The 20,474-nt window shown below is 46.6% G+C and overlaps 1 protein-coding gene across 5 annotated transcripts in view; it reads left to right on the top strand.

The window, feature by feature from the left end:
• Window positions 1-20,474, top strand: part of Ldlrad4 (low density lipoprotein receptor class A domain containing 4) — a 310,292-nt gene that overhangs the window by 18,557 nt on the left and 271,261 nt on the right. For 2 of the 5 annotated variants that reach the window (XM_057788516.1, XM_057788514.1), the window contains exon 2: window positions 15,505-15,644. The exons of the other annotated variants lie outside the window; for them this stretch is intronic. The gene's annotated coding sequence lies outside the window, so the exon portion shown is untranslated. The remainder of the gene's footprint in view (window positions 1-15,504; window positions 15,645-20,474) is intronic. 5 annotated transcript variants of the gene reach the window in all.

Below are 20,474 nucleotides of genomic sequence, written 5' to 3'. Positions count from 1 at the left end.
AGGTCCAGTTCTCAGTGGACACTATTACATCATTAACCCGTGCCGGACACCGTGGTCACATAAGGCCCCTAGTCTCAGTTTCCCCACGGAGAGCCCCCTTCATGCTTCCATTGCTATCTAGCTCTTTCCATGCATTATTTAATTTGATTCGTTTAATTAATTTATTGGATTAGGAAGTGTCATGAAGTTGTTTTGCTTATTTCTCAAATGGAGAAATAAGGTCTAGAGAATTTTCTCAATTGGTTGGTTGGTGAAGATCTCGTTTGTATAATAAGAGGCTGGGCAGAGTGTGGTGGCTCCTTGGGCTCCTCCTTGAGTTGGTGATTGTGTCTTCAAGGATTCCATTCTGTGAGGCTGATTGCGAAGGAAACCGTGTAATAAGCACGGTTCTCATACCATCCCTGCTTGCCACGGGCTTGCTCTGAGGAGTTACCCAACACTCCAGGAGCTACTGGGCGCTGTCGATTCTAACAGCGTGGTTCAGATGGCCTGCCCTTGTCCAGGTGAGGACATCAGGTCAGACCTGAAGTGAGACAGAGTTCTCTGACTGGATAGAAGTAGTCTGTCATGAAAGGAGGCGGAAGAAATTCTCAAAAATGTCACTGTTGGATTTGTGCCCTTTATGCATTACCTCTAGTTGGCGTTTCCTTCCTTAGCTCAACCGGAAGAGTATTGGACTTTCCTATGCTGTGCAGGTTTCTTTCCCCTTGGACATGAAGTGCTTAGGGATGGAACAAAAGTAGAACAACTGCCTGTTGTAAGCTGACTTATTTTTTTCTTCCCAGAAAAAGGGTGAACAGGTGAGAAGATGCGTAGACGTGGAATCAGGTACATCCCGCTCTGAGAAGCAGAGTCTGAGGGAAGAGAATTTAGCCCCTACCTGTCTGGCCTCACACTTAAGAGTCCACACAATGGTGCCCGGGGGAGGGGCCTGCACACCGCAGCTGCACCACGGATGGTGGCTGCCCTGGTGTTTTAGCTGTGCAAATACACGTTGATAAAACTGAGCCCTGGGCGAGTCTTAGGCACACTGTGACCAGTACTCGCAGGCCTTAGCCTCTGTGTTGGCTGTGAGGAGTTGCAGAGTTTCTCATCAGAACCTTGGCATGAAGATGGCTGCTGGCATCTGTGCTGGGCCATTTGAGTTCCAGACTGGGTCAGGCCCTGGCCCGCTGGTGGTGAGGGCTCAGAGAACTGGAAATGGTCACCTAGTGAGTTTAGCCTCCTGAGTGCAGGGATCTGAAGGAAGAGCATTGAAGGGGCCACTTGGAAGTTTAAACATTCTCCATTTTCATCTAAGCTCGTATAGGGATTTCATTAGCTCTAAATGAGTTTGCCCGAATAGCTCCCTTTAAATTCTAAGTAGCTAGCGAATGAGCTGGTACGAGTTCTGACTAATCAGAATGAGTTACAGGTATTGATGATTAGTGTCTTCAAGCAAATGGAAGTCCTGGTTACCCAGCCTGGAGAGACTTCCAGTGGTCTAGGGAAGGTTCTATCGTCTTCCACACTTCATCCTCTACCTTTTTGAAGCCCTCACTGGGCACTGCAGGGTCTGGGGACAGGATAAAGATGCCCTAACTGTCTTAGGTGGTCCTGAGAGGAACAGAGTTCAGAGCTGGTTGCTAGTAGGTCTTCGTCCCTGCACACCATGGAGGGTACCCTGTGCTGTGCTTCCTGCATGGGGACGATATCTGTGACATCACACTATGGAGCCAGAGGAAGTGTGTGTGTACCCATCTCACCAGGGCCAGCTTCATCAGGCTCCTGGGACCGGGACACCCTAGCAATGTGCTGATCTACACAATCCATCCCATGCTGGTCATCAGGGACCTGACTCCCACTCAGCCCATTAAAGCAGATTCACAAGTATATAAATATTTCTTTGATTTTGCTTTGTTTTGGAATGGACTTTAGACAGATTCATTGCTTCATGACTAGAAATTTGGAAAAGCCAACTGTCAATTCATGTCATCTATGGACAAACTTGACTGGGGGTGTTTTGCGAAGGGGCATAGGTTCACTTACAGGTGGAACAGTCAGGATGCCCTCTGTCCCACTAAATGTTCAGCTCACTGCTCCCTTGTGTGCCCATCGCTGCTCTAGGTCTTTCCTGGGACTCTTGTGGCCTTTCTGTGGGTTCTCTCTACTGGGAGGCGCTGTTCCCACCACTAGGTATTCTAAGAGAGTACTGGCTCTGCTTTCTCTGAGTGTGCTCATAGAGTATGCATGTATGTGTTCATGTGCCCATGTGTGTTGAATATGTGCACAGACGCATGTGTGGCTGTACACGTATGCATGTCTGCATGTGCCATTGCTTTCTTTTTTAGAGGATAGCTTACTTAATTTTTAAAATTAAGTTCTTTGAGAACTATATATATATATACATACATATATACACACATATATGCGTATAGCTATATCTCTCTATATATTTTATCATATATTTTATATTCCTCCAACTCCCAGATGCTTTTCCTCTCTATCCAATTTCATATTTTCTCTGTTAAAAAAAAAAAGACAAACCTGTACTAAAATCAACCAAACAAACAAAAAACATCCCACGAAAAGTATGGCGTCCGATTTGTTGGCCAGCTGCTCCCAAGCATGGGGTCTGGAATATGGTTGGTACACATAAACTCAGTGTCACTCCTTTGAAGAAAGCTGATTTTTCCTCTCCCAGCAGCTGTCAATTAATAGCTTCCCGTGAGGGGCAGGTCTTTGTGCCCACCTCCTCTCCTCCGTATTGTCATTTTCTCTGGCTTCAGCTTGCTCAGGTCTTGTGCAGGAGTTACCACAGCTGTTGAGGGGTCACAGGTGCGCATCTGCCCGGTTGTGTCTGGAAAGAACGATTTCTTTGAAGTCACCCACCACCTCCCTCCTCAGATCCCCTAAAGAGAGAGGTGTGATAGCGACGTACTGCTCAGGGCTGAGTTCTTCAGTCTCTTGCTCTCTGCACATTGGCGCCATTGCTTTCTGACTGTGACTCTGCCTGCCTTCCCCTGTCAGCCACAAGGACTGAGCAATCAGCGGTTACGCTGTCAGCGTTCGTATTGCTAGTGCCTGACTCCGGTACCTGCTGCATGGCGGGTAATTGCTGAGTGTGTGGATAAGTGGGCTCACAACAGCAGCTCTCAGGGGATAATGGCACGCTGTGTTCTAGTCTCATGCTTGCCTAGGAAAGAACTGAGTTTCATGCTGTTTGTGTCTGCTGGTACCTCAAAGGATGCTCGTTTACAAAAAACCGAAGATGCTCCAAACTCAGCCCTGATTCTGATGCTTGCTATCTGCTTCCCTGTCATCGTCTGTGTCTACCCAAAAATTCAGTGTCCTCCCAGGGTGACCTCCTGCATGCTTTAGTAATTTTGAAATTCATCGTTACTTTGAAGAAAAACAAAAACAAAAGCAAAAACCCCCTGTGTTTGCACTTGGAGACTTGAGATGGGGCAGAGATCCCGCCTGGAGGTAGATAGCAAAACCTGGGCTGAGTATATTGGAACCCAGGCCTATCTTTGGGACGGAGGGAGCTGTGGGGCAGGGGCAGTGGGTCAAGACCTTCATGCTGAAAGCCACTGTTTATGGCCACGGTGAACAGTGTCATCACTTCCCCCTCCTGGCAGGGTTCTGGTGACACAACAGGGGTGCCCCGTCTAACCACAGCACTTTAGGGTGTCCCTTCAGTAGTAAGGATGCGCTGACCTCCTAGAACCATTTATTGTTACGTGTCCAGGGAAGTCCACCAGAGCAATTCCGCTTCGCATTTGCACTTCTCCCTAGTAGGAAAGTTCAGGCCACGGCCACGCCAGCCACCCTACTGCTGGCTTTGCTGGCTTTCCTTCTCCGATTGGTAAAGGGACTTGGTTCCAGGAGCTTGCAAAGAGGCTTTTAATCCTTAGGGACATTTTGATTTTAGGCCTGGAGCTGCATTCAGGTAATTCGTAGCATCTAATTAGGGTAGGGCAGACGAGCTTTATAGATTTTGTCCTGGTAGTGAAAAACTACCTGTAGATACTTACTAGCAGTTTTCATTACAGGGGTGACTTTTTAGATTATCATGGAGATTGATAAACCTTTACTCTTTAACACGGTGTGGACTCGGCATAGTGTATATAGAAAAAGAAACAAGAAACACAGACAGAGTTGTAGTTCTTTACTTACTCTCTACCAAAAGTCACTTCCAAGCAGTTATTAAAATCTTCTGCAGCAGCTTTGGCCTCCCACACAGCTCTGACCCTGGTTGCTCCAGCCTGGTTTATTTCAGCTGTTAAGCAATTAGCACCAAGGTTGGATCTAAGCAATCTCCATGTCTTGCTGATCGGAAGCTTTTGATATGGATCCTCTCTTTGCCGGTGTTTTTGGTGCATCTGGGATCTAATACCTTTGTTGCTTTTCTTCATTCTGCACTCCTGGGCTGTCCTTCACTATGAAAGCACGGGGAAGGTTTGTGTCTGTCCCCCTCTCTAGCACCTCTTCCCTACTGTTCTTGTTTCCCCAGTGGAGAGCACTGTGTCATTGGGGTGTCAGGGTAGGGCCCCAAGGAACAAGAGGTGGGGAATTAAGCGTTCTCTCCCACTCCCACTTCTGGCTCTTAACCTTGGGCACATAAATAACATCAATGAGGTGGACGTAATAACATGTCTCAAACTGCGGCAAGGAAGGATGAGGCAAAATATTGGGACAGCATTTAAAGATTTATGTCAGCGTGTGTCTGTCCCTAGCCACCCTTCCCTCCTGCCTATCTATTCAGTCATTTATCTTTCAACCTATCAATTTCCAAACTTAAATTAATGTTAAGATAAAGGTCCTTGTTTTTGCTTTTTTGTTTTTTTTCTCTTACCTGCCTATGATTTTCTTTGTGCTTTGTAATTGCTAATTGACCTTTGAAATCTTTGAGCATATTTATTGATCCACATGGATTGATGTGGTGGTTAATATTATACTCATTTACATTTACATCTGCAAGTGTGGTCACCAGAGGCTTAGGTGTCTCCTCCTCCCTTCCCTATCATGCAGAAATGGACAGACACACACACGCACACTCTTCTACCTCTAGCATGTCTTCTGAATGTTTCTATGTGGAGTTTGAGCTTTTGGCAGAGTTTATGAACTGACAGACTGCATGACTGAACACATGGTTGGGATTTCTGTCTTTAAGGACAGAATTGCTCATTTGAAAGTGCAATTTAATAAATAGTGAGGAAAAACTTGCATCATATACATCATTAGCAACTTGGCTAGGCCTGTTAGGGGAAGCAGACAAGCTCCCATGAACATGCAAATAACCTGTCTGTGGTCTCTGTAGCTTAGTTGGGACATGTCTTTTCAGACACACACACACACACACACACACACACACACACACACACACACACACACGAGATTCTGAGAAGGCAGAGGGACTGATTCTGGTATCCCGAGTCTCCTTTTGGGGAAGTGGAGAATTCACTTCTCTCTCTGGGAGCTGTGAGTCAATGCATGACAGCAAACAGAGAAGCATCCTTGGAGTGACTAGTGTGTACATTGTGGAGTGAGTAGGGGTGGTTCTGAGTCTAAAGGAGCTCAAATAGGGGCTGCCTTGCTCGTGCGGGTGTCTCCAGGACTTCCTACAAGTCCTACCATCCACGAGAACTTATTCGTAACAGAAATAAAGGAAGATAACACAGGCAGGGAGGGGAGACTTTCTTCACACATTGGGTGAAAGATATGCCAATGTTGGGGGTTGCCAGCGGGTTTTGCGAAGTTTATTACAACATAAAACCCTACTCCAACTAATTAATATTCACACAGACTTTGCCAGATGCTTTCTGTAATGTTTATTATTGCCACACTCACTTTTCACATGTGAATCTGGGACTCAGTGAGATTAAATCATGGGACCCGAGTCCACTCAGCTTCAGTGAACTGGGGCTTCCTTCCAGCTTGTGTGTGTGTGTGTGTGTGTGTGAGTGTGCATGCTTGCTTGTGTAGGTGAATGTGTAGGCAAGGGGTTGTCCTCCAGTGCTGAGGTTACAGATCTGTCCTACCACATCTGAATTTTGAAGGAAAACGATGGTGTCCGGGGCTCTGAACACAGGTCCTTCTGCTTGCAGAACAAATACTTTACTCACTGTGCGATCTCCCCAACTCCCAGCCCACATCTTTGACCTTCTCTCTGTCTTCCTCGCTATGGCTGAGAGGTCCCTAGGGAATCTGGATAGCAGTTTTCAATGGAGGAGCAACAGGTAGCATAGGTCATTTCTAACTTCAAGGGGAGTGAAGAGAAGTGAGAATTTTGAGGTCACCCTGTACAGGATTATGGGAAACCAATGTGTAAAATGCTCAGCCTATATCTCGTGGAATAGGAATCAGGACTCAAAGAGCTCTTAATTCCTCTTTTCTGTTGAGTTGGTCTCTCCCAGGGATTACAAGGCAGGCTCTGATAGACGCATGAACAGATACTCAAGAGCAAATTAAAAACTCATTGTTAAAAACGGATTCAATGTGTGAACAAAGATTGGCATTGAGGTTGGGTCCCTGTGTTTTTAGAGGCTAATTAAAGTGCATAAACAATGATAAATTCAGGTAACCCTTATTACCAGAAATCTCCACTGAGCATTTACCGTGGAGCTGATGGCGGCCTGCAGAGGTCTGGACAGTCTATATCCATCGGCTTTTGGCTATGCTGAGACCACCCTGCTTTAAGATCCCTGGTATCTAGGGATACACATACAAATACATTTCAGCATTCTCGATCTGGGGACTCAACAAGGTACTGGATGCCACTTCTGGAGGCTAGCGTCAGCTTTCTGTAAGAGCTTGACTGGAGCTGAGGCAGGGGACTGCCCATGGGTGCTTGCCCTTATCAGTGATATGCTGCATGTGTTTATTTCATGTAGCTAACTGCCACTCAAAGGACAGACCCCATGGTCCCACTGGGTGTCTGGCTAGATGTGTATGAGCTACAGTAGACACCAGAATGAAGGAAATAGGATCTGTGGCAGAGAATTCCGATTCTGTCAATGACTTGGAAATCGGCCTGTGTGGGGGTGCCTGTAGAGCAGGCCTGGTCCCCGTCTGTCTTAGCCATTTGGGACATTGAGGTGGGTAGGGTGAAACCCCAATGATTAGGCCATGTTTCCTAGTAGCCTATGTAGACCTGGGAAGATCTGCACCTAAGCTCATAGTTAAGCAGATACAGATACATCTTTCATTGTGATGGAGCATTGCTCGTTAGCATCATAGCACACAGTCATGGATCAATATTCCTTGTCACCAGCCATCACCATGGGAGATACGTGCTGTGTCTGGCTAGCCTTAGAAAAGAAAAAGTACAGTTAATCCTTTAGCATCACCGTGAAGTTCAAAGACTGTAAGTTGAACCATTGTTAGTCAGGGCTTATCTGTCTTCTTTGACACATACCAAGACAAGTTTTTTTTTCCTTTTTTTTAGTAAGGCTAGATTAATTTTGTTGCTGGTAGTCTATAACTTCATATTTTTACTTTTGATTTTTGGAAAATTGCAGCGCACAACGCCTGTCTGCGCTCTATGTGCTACCATACAGTTCACGAGCTTCTGAGCTTTGGGCAAGGGGCTGGAGGTTGAAACACACAAACACACACAAAAAGAGAGAGACACACACCTCTAGTCTTTGGTAAAAAGCCCTTTACTCAATAGCACCACGGAGGCTCATATACCCAATAGTCAGGTGGGCCGACAGGTGAAAACCTCATCTGATCCTCAAGGCCAAGGCAACACGTGCTCGTGAAGCAGAGCTGGTAAACAACTTTGACACAGCTTTCAGTAACTCAAATCAGAAGGAAAGTAAAGAGCTCTAGCAGGGAAGAGCAGCTGGAGGCCAGGACTCCAAATGGTCCCAACAGAAAACTTCTAAAGTGAAGTGAATATTCATTGCACACAGATATAGTTGATGGTGTACTAAGGAGAAAAATGATTTTGGATAACTTAAGGCCTCTGTTTCAAACCATTTTACATTTCAAACCATTTTACATTCCGATCCTTGGTTTATTTGTTTCAGGGACAGCAAAATGAGAGACTGTATTAAGAACAGTTCCACCTCTAAGGGAGGAAGTTGGCTGGAGCCAAGAGTTAGCATCTTCAGTGGCCATGCCGTAGAGAGGGGAGGGGCTTTTATGGCACATGGTGAAGACATTTGGCTCATGTGAATAGTGTGGACTTCCCTGTGTATCCTTTGCTTCATGGAGTTCTACATACAATTTTACGAATGTCTGTTAACATCTTAAATTTCCACCCAGTATTGTCATGAGTCATAGATTACCATCAGCCACTCTGGATGTCTTTGTGCCTGTAAGGTGGTTGACTTCAGTTGACTTCATGGGGTTGAGGGCAGGTGAGGAAGGGACATTCAGCCTTTGTGAAAGGCTCTTTGGACCTTCCTCTCTGCCCTAGATTCCACCCTCTGCTCTCAACTTCCCCCTCCCCCGCCTCAGCTGTGGTTGCAACTATTTTGGGGGAGCTAGACCTGCTCCCGTGTGACCGAGGGACATCGTTATTGTGCAGGAGGGACTGTGAACTCTCCCCGCATTTCTCTCTGTTGGTCGGAGAGAAGAACCTGGATGCCTTGGAGTTGGAAGTGGCTGTATCCTTCCTTCACAGAGTCAGTCTGGGCTGTTGAATTCTAGAAGCTACACAGTTTTTCTCTTTGAGCCCAAGACAGGTCCCTCTTGAGCTCCTGTTAGCTTGGTTAAGGCCATCAGGTCTTTTTTAGATAGGAAAATTTGTATTGTCCAGTCAGCATCAGTTTTGTGTTTTTGGGATTCACAGTTTGGGGTTGGTTCATTACTATAACAGAGCCACCTTGGGGTTGGTTCATTAGCATACCAGAGTCTGCCTTAAGTTTGACTCATACTGAAGCGGCCCTGTGGCCCATCTTGCAAGCATTACATTATTCTAATACACACAAAATGTTTTCACTTATGTTCCTAATGTGAGCCCACGGGAGTAAACATTATTTGAACATCCACAATGGAGATGGGGGCTTTCTCTTTAATCTCAAGTATGACTCGGAGTGCTTGAGTCCTGGGTGAATCAAGGATCGCCAGAGCCACCCCAGGACAAGTGGCTTCCAGGTCCTTTGTCCCATGTGCTCAAAGAATGAAATTTACAGAAAACAGGAAGGCGAGTTTAGAAAGGAGTTTTATTCTAGGATTGTAAATTGGGGCTTGAGAATAAGAAACGGAGTAAGCTCTGGAATAGAAGGAGTGGGTCCCTGAAAATGCAGTATCATTGAGCTGCTAGTCTAGGGGAGATAAAGAGAGAAAACCATGCCTTTTGAAGTCAGGGACTGAGGAAGTCATCATGTTCAGCAGTGGAGGTCTGCAAGCAGCTGCGGGATGGAAAGGGGCAGACTGTCCTGGAAAGCATGCTTCATTAAGCCTTCGGCAGGTGTGATGGCTAATCTCGGTTGTCAACGGGACACACCTGGGAAGAAGGAACTGAAATGAGGAACTGCCATCACCAGATGGGCCTGTGGGGGCTGGTTTTCTTCATTTCTATTATGTAGTCAGGCCCAGCCCTCCAAGGGCGGCGCCATCCCTAAGCAGGTGGGCCTCGGCTGTACAGTAAAGTTCCAGGGAGGCTCGAGGCCAGCCCAGTGAAGCAGCGCTCCTGGCTTCTGCTTCAGTTGTTGCCTCCGGGGCCCTGCCTTGGCTTCCCTCAGGGATGCACTGGAATTCAGAAGCCAAATAAACCCTTGCCCCCTGCAAGCTGGTTTTGGTCGGTGTTTATCACGGCAACAGCACAGCAGAACAGGGGAGATAAAGGTGTCTGAAAGTCAGGTGTCTGAAAAAGACTGGAGGAAAAGGAAAATAATTATGCTTTCTGAGTTAGAATTCAGAAAAGCAGCAAGGCTTAAACATGGCAGAAGTTGTGTAAGGGGAAGGGACCTCTGGACGTTATCTCACTATGGGGAAAATTATTCCTTCACCTCAATCTCTTTAGCATAGTGGTTCTCATCCTTCCTAATGCTGAGGCCCTTTCATTTCAGTTCCTCATGTTGTGGGGACCCCCTCATCGTAAAATTAGGTTTTTTTGCTACTCTGTAACTGCAACTTAGCTAGAGTTATAAATTGTAGATATGGAATAGGCAGGGTATCTGACAGCCCCTGTGGAGGTCATGACCCACAGGTTGAGAACCGCTGCTTTGGCATGTCTTCGGGTTTGTGAGGCTGACCACTAGGGAGGTGATTGACAGGCCCAGATGGATTAACTCTTAAGGGAGGGGATGGTAGTATGCAATGTTCTCATCTCTGGAGCAGATCAGAACGTTACAGGCCTTTACAGGGCCAGAGATGGGACTCAGATCCCGTTGTTTTGACCAGGAGGACGTAGCTTCCCTTTAATGGGCTTCCACAAAGTCACTTTTACACATGGTATTTTAAATCCGAAGGAGGGGCAGTGGTAATATTTCCCTTTTAGTGTTACCAGGGTAACGGAAGGTGGTATTCAAAGCTGACCATGCAAGAGGACTCTATCCTCCGAGGCTTCCAGGGCTAACGCAGCACTAGCTGGCTAGTTAATATTTCCCCTTGTCCTAGTCAGGGTCACCATTGCTGTGATGAGACACCATGACCAAGGCAACCTGGGAAGGCAAGGGTTTATCTGGCTTACACTTCCACAGCACTGTTCATCACTGAAGGAAGTCAGGGCAGGAACCTGGAGGCAGGAGCTGATTCAGAGGCCATGGAGGGGTGCTGCTTACTGACTTGTTCCTCATGGCTTGCTCAGCCTGCTTTCTTATACAACCAGGACCACCAGCCCAGGAATGGCACCACTCACCATGGTCCGAGTCGCCCCACATCAATCACTAATTAAGATAATGCCCTACAGGCTTGTGTGTAGCCTGATCTTATGGAGGTATTTCTCTGCTGTGGCTCCCTCCTCTCTGAGGACTCTGGCTTGTTTCAAGTTGACATAAAACCAGCCAGCACACCCCCTCAAAAGCTGAGACCCTAAAGTCATTTGGGAGCTGGCTCTTTCCAGCTTCTTGCCAAGAAAAGCTGCTCACTTTCAAGGTGGCTGCCTAAAAACTTCCGACCAGTTCCTAGCTCCTGTTCTTATCACAGTTTAAAACACTGCTTAGCTTTTCCTCTTGCAGAGGTCTGAGGCCTTTCACAGGCTCCCAAGTTCTCCTCTAGGCCCTCAGGTGGAACCTGCTGGCTTGGTGGGTTACTGTTTTTTTATCGTCCTAGCTCGCTTGCCAACCAGTGCCGGTGGGTATCACAGTTCGGTGGGTACCTCTTGGTGTGTGTGTGGGGGCTTTCCCTTGCGTTTGGATAAAGGAATTGAGCAGCCCTGTGACCAGTAGCATGCAATGTGAGAGAATTTGTAAGAAACTATGTACTTTGAAGGGAGGATGCCGTCTACAGCAAGGAAAGGATTTAAACAGCCCTAGCTAGCTTTTCAGGTGCCCGGAAACAGTAGCATTTGGGGTTATGCTTTCAGGATGGCTGTAAAATTGAAAAGGAAATTCCTTTAAAAAAATAAAAAAAGTTCTATGACATTTTCATAATGAATAGAATTCTAATTATTCTCCCTCTCATCCCTTCAACTTCCCATGTTCCCGACAAGTCTCTCTCCCATGTACATGTCTTTTTGTTTTTAAAATACTCCCTCGCTCTTTCATTACTGATAAGTCTTGTAAAAGAGAACAAGAAAAAAGAAAACAACCTTCCTTTAAAAGTTGTGAGATTTACCACAGACTTGCGAAGATAATACAGAAAATCCTACGCTGCCCACCCTGCTCCTCCTGATACTAACGTCTTACTTAACCAGGTGGAATACAGTAAAGCAATGTACCCTTACATACATACAACTGCTGGTGAAGAACACAGACGTTATCCGGGTCTCATGGGTGTTTCTATGAATATCCTTTTGCTGTTCCTAGGGAAGCCTAGCATGCCACGTTGTATTTAGTCACTGTGTTGGTTAGTTTTATGTCAACTTGATGCAAGTTAGAGTCATTTGCAAAGAGGGACTCTCAATTGAGACTGTGGGCTCCTATGGTTGGCCTGTAGGCAAGTCGGTTGGGCGTTTTCTTGATTAGTGATTGATGTGGGAGGATGCAGCCCCCTGTGGGTGGCACACACTCTATTTTGGTGGGTCTGCGTGATGTAAGAAAGCTGGCTGAGCAAACCAGGAGGTGTAAGCAGCAGTTCTCTGTGGTCTCTGCTTCAGTTCCTGCCACCAGGCTCCTGTCTAGAGTTCCTGCCCTGACTTCCCTTCGTGATGGACTGTGGTCAGGACCTGCAAGCTGAGATAAACCCTTTCTTCTCCAAGCTGCTTTTGGTCATGGTGTTTTATCACAGCAGTGGAAACCCTAACTAGGACACTCACCATACTTTTGAGTCTTTAAACAACTTTATTTTTGACCTTCCTCCATTGTGAAAATACGAGCTCTCAAGAGAGGACGCTAGAGAGTCCCAGCTGATGCTCTTCTCTTTGAAGTTTGATCAATCTCACATCAGTGTCCCGAGTGACTCACGCTTCTAAGGGAACCGAAGGTTTATGTGACCCTCAGCAGTCAGCAGCAGTCAGTGAGTGGCAAGGCCTGCAAGGTTGTGCCTGCTTGCAAGTCTTGTTGTTGTCCCTGGCTGATAATCTGCTTGAGTAGGTGGTGTGAACCCCTGATGGTGAGAACTGTCTGGGCTTCCTACTTCATTCTGTCGCAGTTGCCAGGAGAGACGCTTCAGATGCAAGAGGTACATTAGCAAGTTTGTTGGAAAGCTCACTCTGGAGCCTCTATTTGTCCCTTTGAATTGATGGGTAGCATTCCGTTCTCCTTGGAAGTTGTGGGGACATCTCTGGCTCCACATAGCCCCCCACTGCTTTTGAGATAATTATTCTGAGAGCTTCTAAAGTGACTGTCAAAACAACAGAGACTACCTTTCTTTAAAAAGAACTTTTTAAAGTTATTCATGCCAGGGTTTCTCTGTGCAAATCTGGCTGTCCTGGAAATGCGCTCTGTAGACCAGGCTGGCCTCCAGCTCACGAGATCCTCCTGCCTCTTCCTCCCCAGTGCTGAGATTAATGGCGTGCACCACCACCGCCTGGCTGGGAAAGATTATCATCTGCCTACATTTTGCCTTCCTTTGGTATCAGGGTCTTGCACAAATTCCTGGATGCTGAAGCATTTAGGGTTTCCCTTTGCTCTGCACATTCTGCTTACCCCAGGAAATTTTCCATTCTTATGCCTTGCTGGTGATTGGCTGCTGCTAGCGGAGTGATACCCAATTGGTGTTATTCTGAAATGATCATTGAGTAAATAAATGCGTGACTGAGTGAACCAGTGGCCTCCCAGTAGGCTCCAGGCTTTACCTGTCAAGCCATTTCATGGCGCACTTTCAGCGGCTTCACCTGCTAACCCCCTAGGATTAATTTTCATTTTAAGGAGCAGGTACCTTGAACAGAATTCAAATGCAGAGGTCCTGCAGGCTGCTCTTCTTCTTGATCTTCAAAAGATGTTAGTAGCTTATAGGATAGTTCTGTGTTCGTGACAAAAAATATATATATATATACACACACACACATACACACACACCCCGGGGAGGTTTGTGTGTTTGAAGGGGATTTCACTTTTCCAGCCAGCATTAGGATGTCTCTTAGCTAAAAATTAAGTTTCTAATACAAATGTATGTTGGAGGAGTTACTTTCATTTAATAAAGAAACTGCCTTGGCCCATTTATAGGCCAGCCCTTAGGTGGGTGGAGTAAACAGACAGAATGCTGGGAGAAAGAAGCCGAGTCAGAGAGTCGCCATGATTCTCCCACTCCAGACAGATGCAGGTTAAGATTCTCCCTGGTAAGCCAGCTCGTGGTACTACACAGAATATTAGAAATGGGTTGGATCAATATGTAAGAGCTAGCCAATAAGAGGCTGGAACTAATGGGCCAGGCAGTGATTAAAAGAATACAGTTTCCGTGTAATTATTTCGGAGCATAAGCTGGCCATGTGGGCGGCTGGGTGCCGGGGACGCAGCCCCGCCGCTCCTATTACAACAAATGTAACATTACTGCCGAAGTTCAAATGCATACATACATTCTCTCCTTCAACAAGTATGTACCATGCACTCTGTAGGTGTGCTGTGGAAGGACAGGGTCTCAGGACTGTTGTCTGATCCAGTGACTGACCTCAGATGGCCTTTGATACTTCCAGTCGTTCTTATTAGGATGATTACAAGTAAAAACCATGAGAGTAATGAAGGGAAGGATTGTCAGCTATGGTGGGATCAACCCGTCAAGTCAGTTGGTCCCGAGGGAGGTGAGGTGTCTGTCTGTCTGGGCCTGTTGTTGATGTGAATGACGAGGGGATAGATTGACCCCTGAAAAGTTAGAAGCCGGGGAGAGAGATTAAAATGACATTAACTTGTGTTCGAATCTTTCCTCCTTGTGTGGGCCATTTAGAAACAGGCGCATTTGTCCATGTCCCTTGATGCCCAGAGTTGTTTCTGTGCAGGGCTAGCTGGCTGTGAGCTCCCTGCAGAGTGGCTGCCCTGTTCCTAGGACAATATCCCTCTAGTTGTGCTGGCTTGGCCTCCTGTTTAGTTTGCATCTTGTACTTTGCTAGTTTTCCAAACCACTGGCCACACCACAAGGCTTCATTGAACAGACGGCATGAGACAGACGCATGATCTTGGAAAACCAGGGCCCCAGGGTCAAGGTACAGGCCTGCTTGACACTTGGCACACATCTCCTGTGCCCGATTCGAAGGGTTTTCTGTGGTGGGCAGGGGTCTGGGCCCTGTTCTCTGAGGAGCTCTGGGCTGGTGTTGACAGAAGGAAAGGGTGGAGGTGGAGTTGGGTGGCAGACATCACACTTGCCCACATGCTGCCAGGAGTTAGGGTTCTGAGGAAGTGGGAGGAGTTTCCACATGAGTGGTGCTTCTTGTTGGGGACACAGATCCTTTTCTTATGCTCTGCGGGTCTGAACACACACATGCACAGGCTACTTAGAGAAGTGTGCCTTGTGCTCAGTTTCTTTTTAGAAATGCAAAGCGAATCTAGGAAGAATGATACTTGAAACCCTTCCTTCCTTCCCACACGACTGAGAAGTTTCCCAAGCCCGAGGGTTACTAAGATCTGCGCAGCTGACAATGCGCTCAGGTGGCTTATTTGCTACCCGCAGGCAAGGCTCATTTTTGGTTCCACTGTGACGCATGGCCCTAACAGGAGTCAATTTGTCATGAGAGGGACTTTCTGAAAATGAAAGCTTGGAGTAGAGATAGGGATGTGCTGAAAGAAAATGAAAGTTGAGAAGCAGAGAAATCCTTCCTGTGTTCTCTTAAAGGCACAGTGATCAGCGTTCACCATGGCTTTCTTTCTTTCTTTCTTTCTTTCTTTCTTTCTTTCTTTCTTTCTTTCTTTCTTTCTTTTTTTAAAACAACTTGAACACAAGCTTTACTTATTGGATTATCTTTGGCCACAAGGCTGCCCTTGCCTCTTTGTTCTTGTATGTTACCAAATGTCAAACTGGGTGATCTTTTTTTGACAGTAAATCTCCACCAGGAAGGGTGCTGTCAACCTCTCTACCTGCCTGTATGCTTGCAGCCCTGGATATAAGCCTAGAAGTCCAATTGCTTGGTGCTTTGCTGTGAAGTTGGTAGAAGGTTTTAAGGAACTGAGGACTCAGAGGTACGCATGTAGAATTGCATGTAAAATTGCATGTAGAATTGCATGTATAACTGCTGCTGGAAGCAAGCTATGGAAATCAAACTTGTGGGCCTTTGGGGGTTTTGGATTATTGTTTTAAGGTGTGTGACTTTTGTTTATGCTGTGTCTGTTTAACTCTGTGAAGCTGTGATTCGTTGCCTGTCTAAAACACCTGATGATCTAATAAAGTGCTGAACGGCCAATAGCAAGGTGCGAGCAAGGTTAGGCGGGGCTGGCAGGCAAAGAGCATAAATAGAAGGAACCTAGAGGAAAGGGAGGAGCAAGAGAACAAGGAGAGGAGAATGTCAGGGGTCAGCCACCCAGCTACACAGTCAGCCACGGACGAAGAAGGAAAGTAAGACATAAAGAAGTAAGGAAAGGAAAAAGCCCAGAGGCAAAAGGTAGTCGGGATCATTTAAGTTAAGAAAAACTGTCTAGCAACAAGCCTGGCTAAGGCCAGGTGTTTATAATTAAGAATAAGCATTCGTTATGATTTATTTGGGAATTGGATGGTGGGGCCCTCAAACAAAAAAAAAGTCAGAAGAGTAAATATGTGGGGGAGTATGAACACCAGCCGTAGCCTACGCTGTGAGGAAGCTCAGGCTTCTGAATGCATGTGCCGGGACCATGAGCTGATGGAACAGGTTTTCATGGTAAAGGTGAGAAGGCTTCCCGGGTAGAGGAAGCCGCCTGTGCAACTGAGACATCAGGGCACGTGGCGAGCCGGGGCTGGCAAGCATGGCTGAGCGAGTGTCTGGAAGGCAGGGAAAGGGTTTTCTCTTCTGAGACCCCACTCACTCATTGTGTCTCCAAAGGCACATGTTCTTGGAGTGTTTGTCACCCCCAAGAGGCAGGGCTTAATGGAATTATGCTAGGTCATTGGGGACATGGCCTTTAAGGGCACACCAGGACCTATCCCTCCCTCCACCCCTTCTTTCTTCCTTTTCTTCTCTTCACGTCTTTTTTTTTTTTTTTTTTTTTGGTGTTGGTATGTATCAATGTAGACGTGTACCATGGTGCCCCTGTGGAGGTCAGGGGGCAACTTTGTGAGTTGGGTCTCTTCTTCCACTTAAAAAGAAATTGTGTGTGTGTGCACGTGCGCGTGCATGTGTGCATGCACACGTGGAAAGAGATAGAATGAATGTGGGCACCATGCACATGTGAAAGTCAGAGGGCACCCCCAGACTTTGCTCCTCACCTTCCCAAATCCTTCCCAAACAGGATCTCTTGTTTGCTGGTTCTGGTTCTTATGCCAGGCTGGCTGGCACCCGGGCTTCCAGGGGTTCTTATGTCTCCCCCACCAATCTTGCCGTAGGCACGCTGGGATTACAGATGCATGCTATCACATCTGGCTTTGTATGGTTGCGGGGAAGGGGTTCAGAATCAGGTCCTCATGATCGCCCAGGAGCAGGTGCTTAACCCACTCATCTCTGTGGTTCCATTGTCTTAAGGAGGGTCCCTGTTGCTGTGACCACGACCAAAGAAAGCAGCCTGGGTAGGAAAGGGTTTATCTGGCTTCTCTTCCATATCACTGTTCATCATCGAAGGCAGTCAGGACAGGAACTGATGCAGGAGCTGATGCAGAGCCCATGGAGGAGAGCTGTTTACTGGCTTGTCTCTTTCTGGCTTGCTCAGCCTGTTTTCTTATAGAACCAAGGGCCACCATTGTGATCCCACTCATAATGGGCTTGGCCCTCCCTGTCCCCCATCCATCACTAAGAAAATGCCCTACACCATAAGGCTAACATTCTAAGAAAAGGGCCAGCAACCTTATCATATGGAGGCATTTTCTCAAGGCTCCCTCCTCTCAGATGACTTTAGCTTGTGTCGAGTTGACATAATAAACCTCGTTTTGAGGCAGGGTCTCTCTTGTTGTTTCTGCTGCTGTAATGTACACAAGGCTAATTGGTCCATGAGGTTCTGGCCAATTTTCCCGTCTCCTGTCTCACCACAGAATTGCTGGGATTCCAGATGTCACCACATCTGACTTCTTATGTAAGTTCTGGAGTGGTTAGGTTTACTCAACAAGATCTTCTCACGGAGCCATCTCTCTGACTCCCTTACCCCCTTTCCTTCCTGGCCATTATAATGTGACTAGGCCTTCATCATCTGCTTCTGTAGATAGACTGGAATTAAAAAAAATCCTAAATAAAATATTAATAGCAGAAAATAGCAGAACTTGCAGAAGTGATGTTAAGTTTTGTGATGCTAGACACATTCATTGCTGTCTCCAAAAGGGCCTTGTGTCAGATATGTGGGTTGGTTGTTGGCTCAGTCTGTGATAAGCAGCTATGAGCAGCTAAGGGAGAGGCAGACACACAATCTGTATGAGGTGCCAGGCCGTGGGACTGTACAGACAGATGCCCCTGGAGTTCCGTCCATAGGTTCACACTGGGAAGTGGTGATGGTTGGGTCCCTCAGGTTAGGTTGATTAGGTACAGGGAGTGGAAGGGAGAGTTAGGAACTGGTATGTGTGGTGTGGAAGATGAGGGTGGATCCGAGCCTGTCTCGGTACCTCGGTATATTATAAAAGGGAAGGTTGGAGGAGGAGTAGGTTTCATTGCTGATTGTTTTGTTTTTTCAAGACAGGGTTTCTCTGTAGCTTGGAGCCTGTCCTGGAACTTACTTTGTAGACCTCGAACTCCGAGATTGCTTGCCTCTGCCTCCCGAGTGCTGGGATTAATGGTAAATACCACCAAAAAGACAATATAGTACTAGTGTTAGTCTCAGAGCCTGGTTTTGGCCTGCCTTTTAGCATGCCAACCTTGCACTTAGTAACACAGTAGAAAATGACTTGACATTTATTTAGGTCATTGGCAGTGTTAATGGTTGTCCACAAACCAAACTGAATTTCTTGGCAGGAAAGATTCGATTTAAAAAGCTTTGATTTTTCCAGAAGGTGTACTGTGTACACACAAGGTTTTGTTTTGTTTCTTTCAAGACAGGGTTTTTCTGTGTAGCAGTTCTGGCTGTCCTGGAACTTGGTTTGTAGGCCAGGTTGGCCTCGAACTCACAGAGATCCGCCTGCCTCTGCCTCCCATGTGCTGGGGTTAAAGGTGTGCGCACGTTTTAAACATTATTATTTCCTTGAAAATTGGAGCTGTGTTAAATATGTTGATAAATTCAGGCCCACCAACCACTCTGAATGCAGCAGGAAGTGGGGCAAACAAAGACAGCTTACCTTCAAGTCTACCCTCTTGATGTTCGAGACCTGCCATTTGGGTGTAGAAATCGCTTTTCTCTTAAATTAGGGCCCCAAACCCAGACAGTCTGATACTTTTCCGCACTCCCAATCAGTCAGGTCGCTGAGGTTAGAGGGTCACCTGAGTGCAGAAGTCTGAAGCCAAACTGGGCGATAGGCTTTTTAAAAATTAAATTTTCTTTCCCGGCTCTGCTCTCTGAGCTTTTTCCTCTGAGGATCACAGATCATCCATCCATCTGGGTCCAGGCTGGAAACTGAATCTGGGTCCCAGTCCTGACCCCATATCATTACCTGTTTTTTGAACAAAATCCCCAGGGGATTCTTGTACACTTCAAAGTTTGCGAAGGACTGCGTTAAAACAGTTGAAAGGTTTCTGAAGTTGTTCTTGTTTGGGATCAGAGTTTTATTAGAGCAGCTGGGGTTAAATCGGATGAAGGCTGGCAGGTGTGTCGCACTGGCCAGAGCAGTGCTGGATACTCGGGTCAAGTTACAAATCAACCCTAAGACTTTCTCCAGGAGCACGGTACCCCATGGGTGCCCTCTTCAGTATTGCTGGGAAAAGAACCCCCCACCCTGTAAGCTGGTGTGTATGCTGGCACGGAATAGAAGGCCCTAATTTCTAAGAAAAAGGTGAGTTAGTGAGTGGAGGGAAAGACTTATTCCCACTACTGCAATAATACAAATAAATAAAATATAAAAATGGGAGAGGGTGGTCAGGCTGAGCTCCTAAACAACATGAAGCGGGTGTAGACATTGGTAGAGATTTGTCCTGCCATGATGCTGTTTGATGTACGGTGGTGCGCTTGTTTGGAAAATATTGCCCAAAGCTCTCAGAACTGTTTGCTGCTTTTCTTTACAAACATTTCTCTTGTCTGAGCGATGAGAAAATTGCTTGTGTGGGAACTCGAGAAGTGGGGATTTGTTAATGCCTCCTCTGAGACGGGTTTGTATTCAGAGCTGTTTATGAACTGCCACCGATCATTTCCAGCTAAAACGTGCTGCTGTTAAGTCAGGCCGTGGCGAAGTCTGGGAGGACACATGCGCACAAGTTTCCAGGCTGCCACGGGTGACTCGGGCCTGTATGCTGTGAGTTTCTGTCTTTTAAAATCGGTGGCCTGGTCTGCGAGGACTGAAAGTACACAGGTTCTTGTGCAAAGACCCTGTTTTGAAAATCATCTTTCTTTTAAGGATCTCCGGAAACCCCGGCTTTTCAGGTATCAGAGACAGTCACTCTTCTGATGGTGCAGCTGGACACTTGGTGTCATACACTTTGTTCTTTTGTGACCTGTGTCACTCTGGGTGGTGCAGTTAGTTCATCATTGATAGATATGGACTCAGTGGTTGTTTTTCCCATGAAGAATGGCAGATTCCCCTGCTTTCCACTCTCATTCAGACCTGTACAAGATGGTGACCTGGGTCCAGAGTGCAGCCTGTGGCTGCGAACTGTGGGAGCTAAATCTTAAATCGGGTTTTTTTATTTATTTATTTTTTTTAATGAATCTGGATGTTTTCTAGCAGAGGTTCTCAACGGGGGAAGACATTTGACAAGGTCTGGAGACAGTTTTAGTTCTCATAACTGGAAGACAGGAGTTGTGTTAGCACCGTGAAGA

The sequence above is a fragment of the Chionomys nivalis genome, chromosome 14 (genome assembly GCF_950005125.1).
Source record: "Chionomys nivalis chromosome 14, mChiNiv1.1, whole genome shotgun sequence".
Taxonomy (NCBI): Eukaryota; Metazoa; Chordata; class Mammalia; order Rodentia; family Cricetidae; genus Chionomys; species Chionomys nivalis.
The sequence above is the reverse complement of the archived record's forward strand: the minus strand, read 5'-3'. Positions and strand labels throughout refer to the sequence as shown.